Raw genomic sequence first — 13,227 nt, 5'->3', positions numbered from 1 at the left:
CAGGACACCCCACAGACACCCCCCCAGCCCAAGACCACCACCACCTCCCCGGTGATACCACCCGACCACTCCCCCCCCCCTAAACACAAAATCGTTAATTACTCCATTAATACTCAACCGATCGGATTCTAGTAAAGACCAAAATGTTCAGCGTCAAATGCTACATCTGGGGGGCTCCATGAACACGAGGAAAACATGGACGCAGCAAGAGGCGCAGGCGAAAACCATTAAGACCAAACTTTGGAGCGGTATAGCTCAATAACGAAAAATGCTATCTTGATTCTGATAGCGCCATCGTGTTCTCCGGCAAACTCTACACCTTGTATCAGTTGTTCGTCAAGAAATATCCAGAAATAAAAAAATAAAAACCAAACGCGTCCAAAGTTGAATTTGAAGACGTCAAATTATAGCTTGCCTTGGTTCAAATCGCTATACTTATTTCCATAAACGTATCTTTACTAGTAAAGGCGTGACAGGCGTCTAAAGAAATGACGTGTTATCTCCAAAACTAAAGGTCGTAGCTCAGATTCAAGACCAGCGTTGTATTCATCGTTAAATTCTAAAACTTTCATTATCTATTGAAGAATGAGAAAAAATAGATATTAAGCGAAGGAAGTTGGATCAAAGTTTAAAAAAAACGCGAAAAACAGATCATAACAACTCCATAACTATTGGTCGTAGCGTCATTCTGAAGGCACCAGCGTGTTCCCCGTAACTGGTTCTCCCAGGAGCCAATTGGGCATACAACACTTTAGCGTATTAAAGGACTTATAGGCCTTCAAAGTTTCAGCACGTTTTTTTAAATCGTGGATATCTCCGTCAGTTTTAGGCCTAGCGCAATTCTGATAGCACCAGAAATTCTAATATTGTTTTCTTCACGTCTATGAACCTCTCTGATCAAGCTGGAGGCAAGAATAACGAAAGTTGCATATTTGAAAAAAAAGATCGTTGTAGAGGAGGTGAAATTCTGGCCGTAAACACCGGAGAGTTTCATAACGGTGGAAAAACAAAATCGCTCATAGCTCCGTTAATACTCCACCGATCGGATTCTAATAAGCATCAAAATGTTCAGCGTCAAATTCTACACCAGCTGAGTGCAACGAACACGAGAAAAAACGTGAGGATAAAATTGAGGGTTACGACCATTTCTTAGAATATAGCTAATAACGTCTTTAATAATTAAGCTAGCGCAAAACCAAGACCAGAAATGGATTCCTGGTGATGTGCCCTCTTCAAATCATGCCCGACATTAAGATATTACTTAGACATGGATGCAGAAATCGATGCAGAATCAAAACATCCTGATCAACGCTTTAGCTAGGATATCTTGATACCTAATAAAGTTATCTCTATTCTGACGACGCCACGTTATTCTCCGTCAAATTTTACATCTGATATCAGTTGGCCAATAATACACAAGCAAAATAAGCAAAAAAAGCTATTTTTGGAAATACGCGTCAAATCATAAATCTGACAACGCGAAAATATAGGGCGTGTCAGGTCACCTCAAGATATTAAATTTCATAAACATATCTGCAGTAGTTAAGGCGTGACAGGCGGTTAAAAAATGACATGCTCTCTCCGAAACTAAAGGTGGTAGCGCAGATCCGAGACCAGCGTTGCATTCCTCGTCAAAATATAAGACTTTTATTATATTTCGACGAAGAAGAAAGGATTGATATTAAGCGAGTGACGTTACCACAAATGTCGAAAAAGTGCGAACTTTCAAATCGATATATCTCTATACCCATTAGTAGTAGCGCAATTCTGAAAGCACCAGCGTGTTCCTCGGAATTTTCTCTACCATCGATTAATCGGGCATTTACAAACACGCATTGATTCAGGAATTATAGGCCTAGAAATTTTTCGAAGGCTCTCACAAAACCGTTCATAACTCCGTCAGTTTTAGGCCTATTGCAATTCTGATAGCACCAGAAATTTTAGTATTTTTTTCTTCACATATTTCAACCCCTTTCATCGAACTGGAAGAAGGAATAACGATTTTTCAATTTTTAAACTTTTTCGTGTTAAGGCCTCGCGGGGGAAATGTGGTAGTTTATCCCCGTAGAGTTGCCAATGGGGGGTGGGGGGGTTAAATCTTTACCTGCTTATATCTCCGTCTGTGATGCACGTAGAGCCTCTTTAAGGATATCAAAAGATTGCTCGTAAAATTACCTTTCTTTCCAGTGCCAAGAGGGTAAGAATTGATTAGGAAATAATGAATGGCAGCGTCTTAGAATTAGCGACGGAAAATAAATCGTATCACAATTAATACTCCCCGTAGGGCATTTCTGAGGATACGATGCATTCCCCGAAACATTCTGGTGTTGTTTCTTCATACAACACCGGGCGCCCGGGCCACGTGTAAGGAGACGTCTTTTTCTGAGAGGCGGAAAAAAGTAGCGATTATTACTAGTTTGGTAGATTTGTAATGGATACTGCTTGTGTAGTTTTAGTTGTATAATCACACTCTGTCCTGCCTGGGGGTTGGGATGGCATGTTCCTCCCTTCTCCCTTGTTGTTTACCTGCAACAATAAACTATCAATCAATTAATCAATCTCCTACCATTGTATCTTTTTAATTTCATGGTGCTACCTACTCATGTATTAATAGTTGTATAATCACACTGTCCTGCCTGGGGGTTGGGATGGCATGTTCCTCCCTTCTCCCTTGTTGTTTACCTGCAACAATAAACTATCAATCAATCAATCAATCACAGGGATGGCATGTTCCTCCCTTCTCCCTTGTTGTTTACCTGCAACAATAAACTATCAATCAATCAATCAATCACTTTTCCAATGTGTGCCGATACGAAGGCCTGACTCTCCAGCGCAACGTTGCCAGATTGTCGTACTCAGCCTCCTATGTTTGCCGATTTCCGACCCCAAAACTGCCTCCTCGACCCCAACAACTGCCTTCATATATAGTTATCGTTAAAATGGTTCATTATATTGGTGTTTTTTGGCAATAGCTATAGCTCAGAAACCGGTAAACACGAGGCCCTGAGTACGATAATCTGGCAACGGTGCTCCAGCGGGTCACCTGTACAGCAAGAGCAAGAGCACCCCTGTCATGGCGTCGCGGTGATGATGCTCGCCCGGCAATCCTTCCACATTTTCCGCCATTTCCCGGTAGGTGAGCGTCATTCCACCTTGTCCTTCCACGTGGAGACAGATTAAGGATGTATGAAGACCTGAGCACAGTATGAACGTTTGTGATAGGCTGTAAATAGGGTGATGAAATGGCTTGTCAGGGGAGGGATTACAGATGCAGAGATGATGCTCGCCTGGCAATACTTTCCACATTTTCCGCCATTTCCCAGCGGGTGAGCGACATTCCACCTTGTCCTTCCACCTGGAGACAGATTAAGGATGTATGAAGACCTGAGTACAGTATGAACGCTTGGGATTGGGTGTAAATAGGTTAAATAGGGGGATGAAATGGGCTGTCAGGGGAGGGATTAGGTCCAGTCAAGTTGGCGGTGGTGATGAGCTAGTGGTGATGATTTGGGGCTTGCTTCTCCAGGACCAGTGATGGGGCGGTGGTGATGATGGGTCAGTGGTGGTGATGAGCTAGTGGTGATGATTTGGGGCTTGCTTCTCCAGGACCAGTGATGGGGCGGTGGTGATGATGGGTCAGTGGTGGTGATGAGCTAGTGGTGATGATTTGGGGCTTGCTTCTCCAGGACCAGTGATGGGGCGGTGGTGATGATGGGTCAGTGGTGGTGATGAGCTAGTGGTGATGATTTGGGGCTTGCTTCTCCAGGACCAGTGATGGGGCGGTGGTGATGATGGGTCAGTGGTGGTGATGAGCTAGTGGTGATGATTTGGGGCTTGCTTCTCCAGGACCAGTGATGGTGCGGGGGTGCTGATGGGTCAGTGGTGGTGATGAGCTAGTGGTGATGATTTGGGGCTTGCTTCTCCAGGACCAGTGATGGTGCGGGGGTGATGAGCTAGTGGTGATGATTTGGGGCTTGCTTCTCCAGGACCAGTGATGGGGTGGTGGTGATGGATATATGGTGATGATGTCAGTGGTGATGATGGATTTGTGGTGATGATGGATTTGGGGTATACCAATTTCATCACCAAACCGTTTCGCCACCTGTGTTTTCATCCGTTTAGTCACCACGCTTTTTCTCCCTGTTTTAAGAATCTTCATGACTTTTTTTCATATGGATATACCAGCAAAAAAAAAAAAAGGAAATAAATTAATAAATAAAAAGCAAATAGGAATGAAGTAAACGCAGAAAATGATCAGTGTGACCATTGTCTGTAGTATATGAAAATAAAAACCCATACCTCTTTTTACATTGCAGTAGAAATAGATCAAAAGGTACATACAGTAATTGTGTTGTTGCAAAACAATAACAACAACAACAAAGAATTAAAAGGTAACAATATAAATATTTTGGTGGAGAGCGGCCACAATTTTAGTGAGGACATGCGGAAATCAATTGTTAATCATATATTGGACTCGGAAGAAGACACTGACAGCTTCTCAGAAATTTAGTGATGGTGATGGATTTTTCCTTGCATGCATCCCACAACTTCCAGAGACGGACTTGTCGGAATGCACACCAGTTGCCCACTGACCAGACGGTGTTATCAAGCCATGTTTGCCTTATATAATCTGTTAATTTTCTTGTAGGTTCGCACTGCTGGGATTTTTCCTGGAGTTCTTCAAAGGCTGGTCGGATATGTTGTTTAGGCAGGTAGGGAAGAGCAATTAAGGAGTTGACGTACAAAATCGTATACTGGGCCTCGCTCTATATGTGCAGTCGCCAGGCCAACCTGTTGCACTTTCCGCTAGACGGCTTGTGCCCAGTGAAAAAAATGAACCGACGGATACATTTCTCTATTCTACATTGCTGCTTCAAAATCCATTATTACCTCTTCAGCACAGTACGTACTACTCTTTATTTTTGTATTCTCACCAGTACATCTCCTGACTCACGTTCGTACCACACACCCCGTGTCTCCACTGATAACATTTATCACACAGTAGAGCCTGGTGACGTAATTGCACTTCATTCCAACAGCCTGAACAAGGGTGACAAGCTCCACTACAGTATGTCATCCTGAGGTGAATATTTGGCTTGCCACTGAGAACTGTCAATGGTTTCGATCAAGTGACCGAGTTATTCGATAAGAAGCATTCATCGACAGTTTCATTAAATTCAGAGTCGAACGAAAAAAATCACCCTGTTGAAATTTGTGGTGACAAAACGGATTTCACATTGGTGACGAATTGGAGTGCTTTGGTAACGAAATGGGTTTTTTGTTGGTGAACCGGGTATGTGGCGAACTGGACTGGTGACGAAATGGATTTGTGGTGATGATAAGCGAGGGTTGTTTTTGTAGGTGACAGCCCTGTGTGACCTGCTGTAGCCTTCGTCAGGTCAACCTTCACGTGGGATTAACTTTGATTAATTAACAAGAGTACATCACAGCGGTGCGCATATTCCCAAAGTCTCTGTACAGGGCCGTATTACTAGACATTTCCTTGCCAAAGTTCACGGTAAATCTTACGACTATCGGCTCCTAGCGGGTGCGGTTTTAGGTCACAGTGTGGTGGTAATTACAGCGTTTCCAGCACGTCCGACTGGGTGTTGACAAGTGGACAGGCTTGTTCATGTCACAAGGGTGTATTTTTCCACGCAAGCTCTTCCCTTTCTTCACCCTGGTGCTCGCAGTCTCATCGCACATTGACTTAGAAGAAATTGTGGCCAGCGCAGAAAAATACACCCCTTGTGACATAAACACGCCACCTGTCCGCTTGTCAAAACCCCGTCGGATGTGCTGAAAATGTTGTAATTACCACCACACGCTGACCTAAACGCATACCACCCGCTAACCCGCTAGGAGCCGCTAGTCTTAACCCAGTAGCAGCGACGGGCCAAATTTGTGCCATGGTTTTAACCCCCCAAAATAGATGATACATAAACTGATCACTTTTTTTTTTCCTCCTCAGATTTCGGGCGCCCAGCCGTACACGTGAACTAACAGTCTTGGCTTCAGGGCAGGTCGCTGAAATGGTATGTGTGTGTGTGTGTGTGTGTGTGTGTGTGTGTGTGTGTGTGTTAGGAAGGTTTTCATCATTAATATAAAAACGTGTAGGTATTCTCTTTACAAATGTATTACCAAGAATTGTGTGTGTGTGTGTGTGTGTGTGTGTGTTAAGAAGGTTTTCATCATTAATATAAAAACTTGTAGGTATTCTCTTTACAAATGTATTACCAAGAAGTGTGTGTGTGTGTGTGTGTGTGTGTGTGTTAGGAAGGTTTTCATCATTAATATAAAAACTTGTAGGTATTCTCTTTACAAATGTATTACCAAGAATTGTGTGTCTGTGTGTGTGTGTTAGGAAGGTTTTCATCATTAATATAAAAACTTGTAGGTATTCTCTTTACAAATGTATTACCAAGAATTGTGTGTCTGTGTGTGTGTGTGTGTGTGTGTGTGTGTTAGGAAGGTTTTCATCATTAATATAAAAACTTGTAGGTATTCTCTTTACAAATGTATTACCAAGAAGTGTGTGTCTGTGTGTGTGTGTGTGTGTGTGTTAGGAAGGTTTTCATCATTAATATAAAAACTTGTAATTATTCTCTTTACAAATGTATTACCAAGAAGTGTGTGTCTGTGTGTGTGTGTGTGTGTGTGTGTGTGTGTGTTAGGAAGGTTTTCATCATTAATATAAAAACTTGTAATTATTCTCTTTACAAATGTATTACCAAGAAGTGTGTGTCTGTGTGTGTGTGTGTGTGTGTGTGTGTTAGTAAGTTTTTCTTTTTTATTATTAAAACTTTTATGTATTCTCTTTACAAATGTATTACCAAGAATTGTGTGTGTGTGTGTGTGTGTGTGTGTGTGTGTGTGTGTTAGGAAGGTTTTCATCATTAATATAAAAACTTGTAGGTATTCTCTTGACAAATGTATTACCAAGAATTGTGTGTGTGTGTGTGTGTGTGTGTGTGTGTGTTAAGAAGGTTTTCATCATTAATATAAAAACTTGTAGGTATTCTCTTTACAAATGTATTACCAAGAATTGTGTGTGTGTGTGTGTGTGTGTGTGTGTGTTAGGAAGGTTTTCATCATTAATATAAAAACTTGTAGGTATTCTCTTTACAAATGTATTACCAAGAAGTGTGTGTCTGTGTGTGTGTGTGTGTGTGTTAGGAAGGTTTTCATCATTAATATAAAAACTTGTAATTATTCTCTTTACAAATGTATTACCAAGAAGTGTGTGTCTGTGTGTGTGTGTGTGTGTGTTAGGAAGGTTTTCATCATTAATATAAAAACTTGTAGGTATTCTCTTTACAAATGTATTACCAAGAAGTGTGTGTCTGTGTGTGTGTGTGTGTGTGTGTGTGTGTGTGTGTTAGGAAGGTTTTCATCATTAATATAAAAACTTGTAGGTATTCTCTTTACAAATGTATTACCAAGAAGTGTGTGTCTGTGTGTGTGTGTGTGTGTGTGTGTGTTAGGAAGGTTTTCATCATTAATATAAAAACTTGTAATTATTCTCTTTACAAATGTATTACCAAGAAGTGTGTGTCTGTGTGTGTGTGTGTGTGTGTGTGTGTGTTAGGAAGGTTTTCATCATTAATATAAAAACTTGTAGGTATTCTCTTTACAAATGTATTACCAAGAATTGTGTGTGTGTGTGTGTGTGTGTGTGTGTGTTAAGAAGGTTTTCATCATTAATATAAAAACTTGTAGGTATTCTCTTTACAAATGTATTACCAAGAATTGTGTGTGTGTGTGTGTGTGTGTGTGTGTTAAGAAGGTTTTCATCATTAATATAAAAACTTGTAGGTATTCTCTTTACAAATGTATTACCAAGAATTGTGTGTGTGTGTGTGTGTGTGTGTGTGTGTGTGTGTGTTAGGAAGGTTTTCATCATTAATATAAAAACGTGTAGGTATTCTCTTTACAAATGTATTACCAACAATTGTGTGTGTGTGTGTGTGTGTGTGTGTGTGTGTGTTAGGAAGGTTTTCATCATTAATATAAAAACTTGTAGGTATTCTCTTTACAAATGTATTACCAAGAATTGTGTGTGTGTGTGTGTGTGTGTGTGTGTTAAGAAGGTTTTCATCATTAATATAAAAACTTGTAGGTATTCTCTTTACAAATGTATTACCAAGAATTGTGTGTGTGTGTGTGTGTGTGTGTGTGTGTGTGTGTGTGTGTGTGTGTGTGTGTGTGTTAAGAATTTTTTAATCATTAATATAAAAACTTGTAGGTATTCTCTTTACAAATGTATTACCAAGAATTGTGTGTCTGTGTGTGTGTGTGTATGTGTGTGTGTGTGTGTGTGTGTGTGTGTTAAGAAGGTTTTCATCATTAATATAAAAACTTGTAGGTATTCTCTTTACAAATGTATTACCAAGAATTGTGTGTCTGTGTGTGTGTGTGTGTGTGTGTGTGTGTGTGTGTGTGTGTGTGTTAGGAAGGTTTTCATCATTAATATAAAAACTTGTAGGTATTCTCTTTACAAATGTATTACCAAGAATTGTGTGTGTGTGTGTGTGTGTGTGTGTGTGTGTGTGTGTGTGTGTGTGTGTGTGTTAGGAAGGTTTTCATCATTAATATAAAAACTTGTAGGTATTCTCTTTACAAATGTATTACCAAGAATTGTGTGTGTGTGTATGTGTGTGTGTGTGTGTGTGTGTTAAGAAGGTTTTCATCATTAATATAAAAACTTGTAGGTATTCTCTTTAAAAATGTATTACCAAGAATTGTGTGTGTGTGTGTGTGTGTGTGTGTGTGTGTGTGTGTGTGTGTGTGTTAGGAAGGTTTTCATCATTAATATAAAAACGTGTAGGTATTCTCTTTACAAATGTATTACCAACAATTGTGTGTGTGTGTGTGTGTGTTAGGAAGGTTTTCATCATTAATATAAAAACTTGTAGGTATTCTCTTTACAAATGTATTACCAAGAATTGTGTGTGTGTGTGTGTGTGCATGTGTGTGTTAAGAAGGTTTTCATCATTAATATAAAAACTTGTAGGTATTCTCTTTACAAATGTATTACCAAGAATTGTGTGTGTGTGTGTGTGTGTGTGTTAAGAAGGTTTTCATCATTAATATAAAAACTTGTAGGTATTCTCTTTACAAATGTATTACCAAGAATTGTGTGTGTGTGTGTGTGTGTGTGTGTGTGTGTGTGTGTGTGTGTTAGGAAGGTTTTCATCATTAATATAAAAACTTGTAGGTATTCTCTTTACAAATGTATTACCAAGAATTGTGTGTCTGTGTGTGTGTGTGTGTATGTGTGTGTGTGTGTGTGTTAAGAAGGTTTTCATCATTAATATAAAAACTTGTAGGTATTCTCTTTACAAATGTATTACCAAGAATTGTGTGTCTGTGTGTGTATGTGTGTGTGTGTGTGTGTGTGTGTGTGTGTGTTAGGAAGGTTTTCATCATTAATATAAAAACTTGTAGGTATTCTCTTTACAAATGTATTACCAAGAAGTGTGTGTCTGTGTGTGTGTGTGTGTGTGTGTGTGTGTGTGTGTGTTAAGAAGGTTTTCATCATTAATATAAAAACTTGTAGGTATTCTCTTTACAAATGTATTACCAAGAATTGTATGTGTGTGTGTGTGTGTGTGTGTGTGTGTGTGTGTGTTAAGAAGGTTTTCATCATTAATATAAAAACTTGTAGGTATTCTCTTTACAAATGTATTACCAAGAATTGTGTGTCTGTGTGTGTGTTAGGAAGGTTTTCATCATTAATATAAAAACTTGTAGGTATTCTCTTTACAAATGTATTACCAAGAAGTGTGTGTCTGTGTGTGTGTGTGTGTGTGTGTGTGTTAAGAAGGTTTTCATCATTAATATAAAAACTTGTAGGTATTCTCTTTACAAATGTATTACCAAGAAGTGTGTGTCTGTGTGTGTGTGTGTGTGTGTGTGTTAAGAAGGTTTTCATCATTAATATAAAAACTTGTAGGTATTCTCTTTACAAATGTATTACCAAGAAGTGTGTGTCTGTGTGTGTGTGTGTGTGTGTTAAGAAGGTTTTCATCATTAATATAAAAACTTGTAGGTATTCTCTTTACAAATGTATTACCAAGAAGTGTGTGTCTGTGTGTGTGTGTGTGTGTGTGTTAGGAAGGTTTTCATCATTAATATAAAAACTTGTAATTATTCTCTTTACAAATGTATTACCAAGAAGTGTGTGTATGTGTGTGTGTGTGTGTGTGTTAGGAAGGTTTTCATCATTAATATAAAAACTTGTAGGTATTCTCTTTACAAATGTACAGAGCTGGGCACTTCCGTACCTCTGTCCGCACCTCCGCTCCTCCGGACCTGCGGACCTTTAAACGAGGTGCGGAGGTCCGAAGTGCGGAAAGTTTTTCAAAAGTGCGGAAGTAACAGGTGCGGAACGGCAGTATTTTAAGTCCGTACCTCCGCACCTGAGGTTTTCAAGGATAAAAAAAATGAAAACGACAAACAGTCCGCGCTCTGCAGTAATACTTCCGGTCGTTTACGCGGTCTGTGCTGCAGGGCATGTTTTCCCGCCACTTGAGTGACGTCACTCATTCAGATTTACGGCCCGGTTCAAAATATACCGTTTGTCGTCCGTCTTAAAGGAAGTGCGTCATCAATGACAACACCACGTGCACGGATAGCAAGAACCCAAGGTGTTGGTTTCCTTACGTCGAGACACACGTGTCCTGTTGCCATATTGTACAAAACTGGGAATGAAAGAAACGGTCACATTATTAAAACAATGTCGCTTAGATTACCACTTTTAATTACTGCGTATCAACCTTTATATTGGAAGAAAAAGGACTTCATAGCTATCATTATCAGAGCAGTGAACTGGCGTATGGTGAAGGTATGGCAACAGTCTCACAGATTTAAAACATGATAATTTAAATTTAGACAAGATTTAAATTTAAAAGCACAAGGTATGACGGTGACGTCACTGGTAATAATAATAATAATAATGATAATAATAATGCTGCTGCAGTATTGCCTTGTATTTCTTTTTTTTAAGGTACGGACTAGATTTTTCAGGCGCGCTTTAATAGTTTTGGGTACGGTACCGGAGGTGCGGAGGTGCGGTACCGGAACGAGTGAAAAAATTTTAGGCGCGGAAGTACAGGTACGGACTATATGTGTTTCGAGGTGCGGAGGAGCGGTACCGGACTACCCGATATCCAGTAACGCGCCCAGCTCTGCAAATGTATTACCAAGAAGTGTGTGTCTGTGTCTGTGTGTGTGTGTGTGTGTGTGTGTGTGTTAGGAAGGTTTTCATCATTAATATAAAAACTTGTAGGTATTCTCTTTACAAATGTATTACCAAGAAGTGTGTGTCTGTGTGTGTGTGTGTGTGTGTGTGTTCGGAAGGTTTTCATCATTAATATAAAAACTTGTAATTATTCTCTTTACAAATGTATTACCAAGAAGTGTGTGTCTGTGTCTGTGTGTGTGTGTGTGTGTGTGTGTGTGTGTTAGGAAGGTTTTCATCATTAATATAAAAACTTGTAGGTATTCTCTTTACAAATGTATTACCAAGAATTGTGTGTGTGTGTGTGTGTGTGTGTTAAGAAGGTTTTCATCATTAATATAAAAACTTGTAGGTATTCTCTTTACAAATGTATTACCAAGAATTGTGTGTGTGTGTATGTGTGTGTGTGTGTGTGTGTGTTAAGAAGGTTTTCATCATTAATATAAAAACTTGTAGGTATTCTCTTTACAAATGTATTACCAAGAATTGTGTGTGTGTGTGTGTGTGTGTGTGTGTGTGTGTGTGTGTGTGTGTGTGTGTGTGTGTGTTAAGAAGGTTTTCATCATTAATATAAAAACTTGTAGGTATTCTCTTTACAAATGTATTACCAAGAATTGTGTGTGTGTGTATGTGTGTGTGTGTGTGTGTTAAGAAGGTTTTCATCATTAATATAAAAACTTGTAGGTATTCTCTTTACAAATGTATTACCAAGAATTGTGTGTGTGTGTGTGTGTGTGTGTGTCTGTGTGTGTGTGTGTGTGTGTGTGTGTGTTAGGAAGGTTTTCATCATTAATATAAAAACTTGTAATTATTCTCTTTACAAATGTATTACCAAGAAGTGTGTGTCTGTGTGTGTGTGTGTGTGTGTGTGTGTGTGTGTTAGGAAGGTTTTCATCATTAATATAAAAACTTGTAATTATTCTCTTTACAAATGTATTACCAAGAAGTGTGTGTCTGTGTGTGTGTGTGTGTGTGTGTTAAGAAGGTTTTCATCATTAATATAAAAACTTGTAGGTATTCTCTTTACAAATGTATTACCAAGAATTGTGTGTGTGTGTGTGTGTGTGTGTGTGTGTGTGTGTTAGGAAGGTTTTCATCATTAATATAAAAACTTGTAGGTATTCTCTTTACAAATGTATTACCAAGAATTGTGTGTGTGTGTGTGTGTGTGTTAAGAAGGTTTTCATCATTAATATAAAAACTTGTAGGTATTCTCTTTACAAATGTATTACCAAGAATTGTGTGTGTGTGTGTGTGTGTGTGTGTGTTAGGAAGGTTTTCATCATTAATATAAAAACTTGTAGGTATTCTCTTTACAAATGTATTACCAAGAAGTGTGTGTCTGTGTGTGTGTGTGTGTTAGGAAGGTTTTCATCATTAATATAAAAACTTGTAATTATTCTCTTTACAAATGTATTACCAAGAAGTGTGTGTCTGTGTATGTGTGTGTGTGTGTGTGTGTTAGGAAGGTTTTCATCATTAATATAAAAACTTGTAGGTATTCTCTTTACAAATGTATTACCAAGAAGTGTGTGTGTGTGTGTGTGTGTGTGTGTGTGTGTGTTAGGAAGGTTTTCATCATTAATATAAAAACTTGTAGGTATTCTCTTTACAAATGTATTACCAAGAAGTGTGTGTCTGTGTGTGTGTGTGTGTGTGTTAGGAAGGTTTTCATCATTAATATAAAAACTTGTAATTATTCTCTTTACAAATGTATTACCAAGAAGTGTGTGTCTGTGTCTGTGTGTGTGTGTGTGTGTGTGTGTGTGTGTGTTAGGAAGGTTTTCATCATTAATATAAAAACTTGTAGGTATTCTCTTTACAAATGTATTACCAAGAATTGTGTGTGTGTGTGTGTGTGTGTGTGTGTGTGTGTTAAGAAGGTTTTCATCATTAATATAAAAACTTGTAGGTATTCTCTTTACAAATGTATTACCAAGAATTGTGTGTGTGTGTATGTGTGTGTGTGTGTGTGTGTTAAGAAG

At 38.8% G+C, this 13,227-nt stretch overlaps 1 long non-coding RNA gene across 1 annotated transcript in view; it reads left to right on the top strand.

Moving 5' to 3' along the window:
* The first annotated feature begins 3,037 nt into the window (after window positions 1-3,037).
* LOC126994350 (uncharacterized) overlaps window positions 3,038-13,227 on the top strand; it is a 20,753-nt gene continuing 10,563 nt past the window's right edge. Inside the window, exons 1-2 of the long non-coding RNA XR_007749043.1 lie at window positions 3,038-3,132; window positions 5,972-6,035. This is a non-coding gene — a long non-coding RNA (uncharacterized LOC126994350). The remainder of the gene's footprint in view (window positions 3,133-5,971; window positions 6,036-13,227) is intronic.

Source organism: Eriocheir sinensis, unplaced genomic scaffold (genome assembly GCF_024679095.1).
Source record: "Eriocheir sinensis breed Jianghai 21 unplaced genomic scaffold, ASM2467909v1 Scaffold779, whole genome shotgun sequence".
Classification (NCBI taxonomy): Eukaryota; Metazoa; Arthropoda; class Malacostraca; order Decapoda; family Varunidae; genus Eriocheir; species Eriocheir sinensis.
The sequence above is the reverse complement of the archived record's forward strand: the minus strand, read 5'-3'. Positions and strand labels throughout refer to the sequence as shown.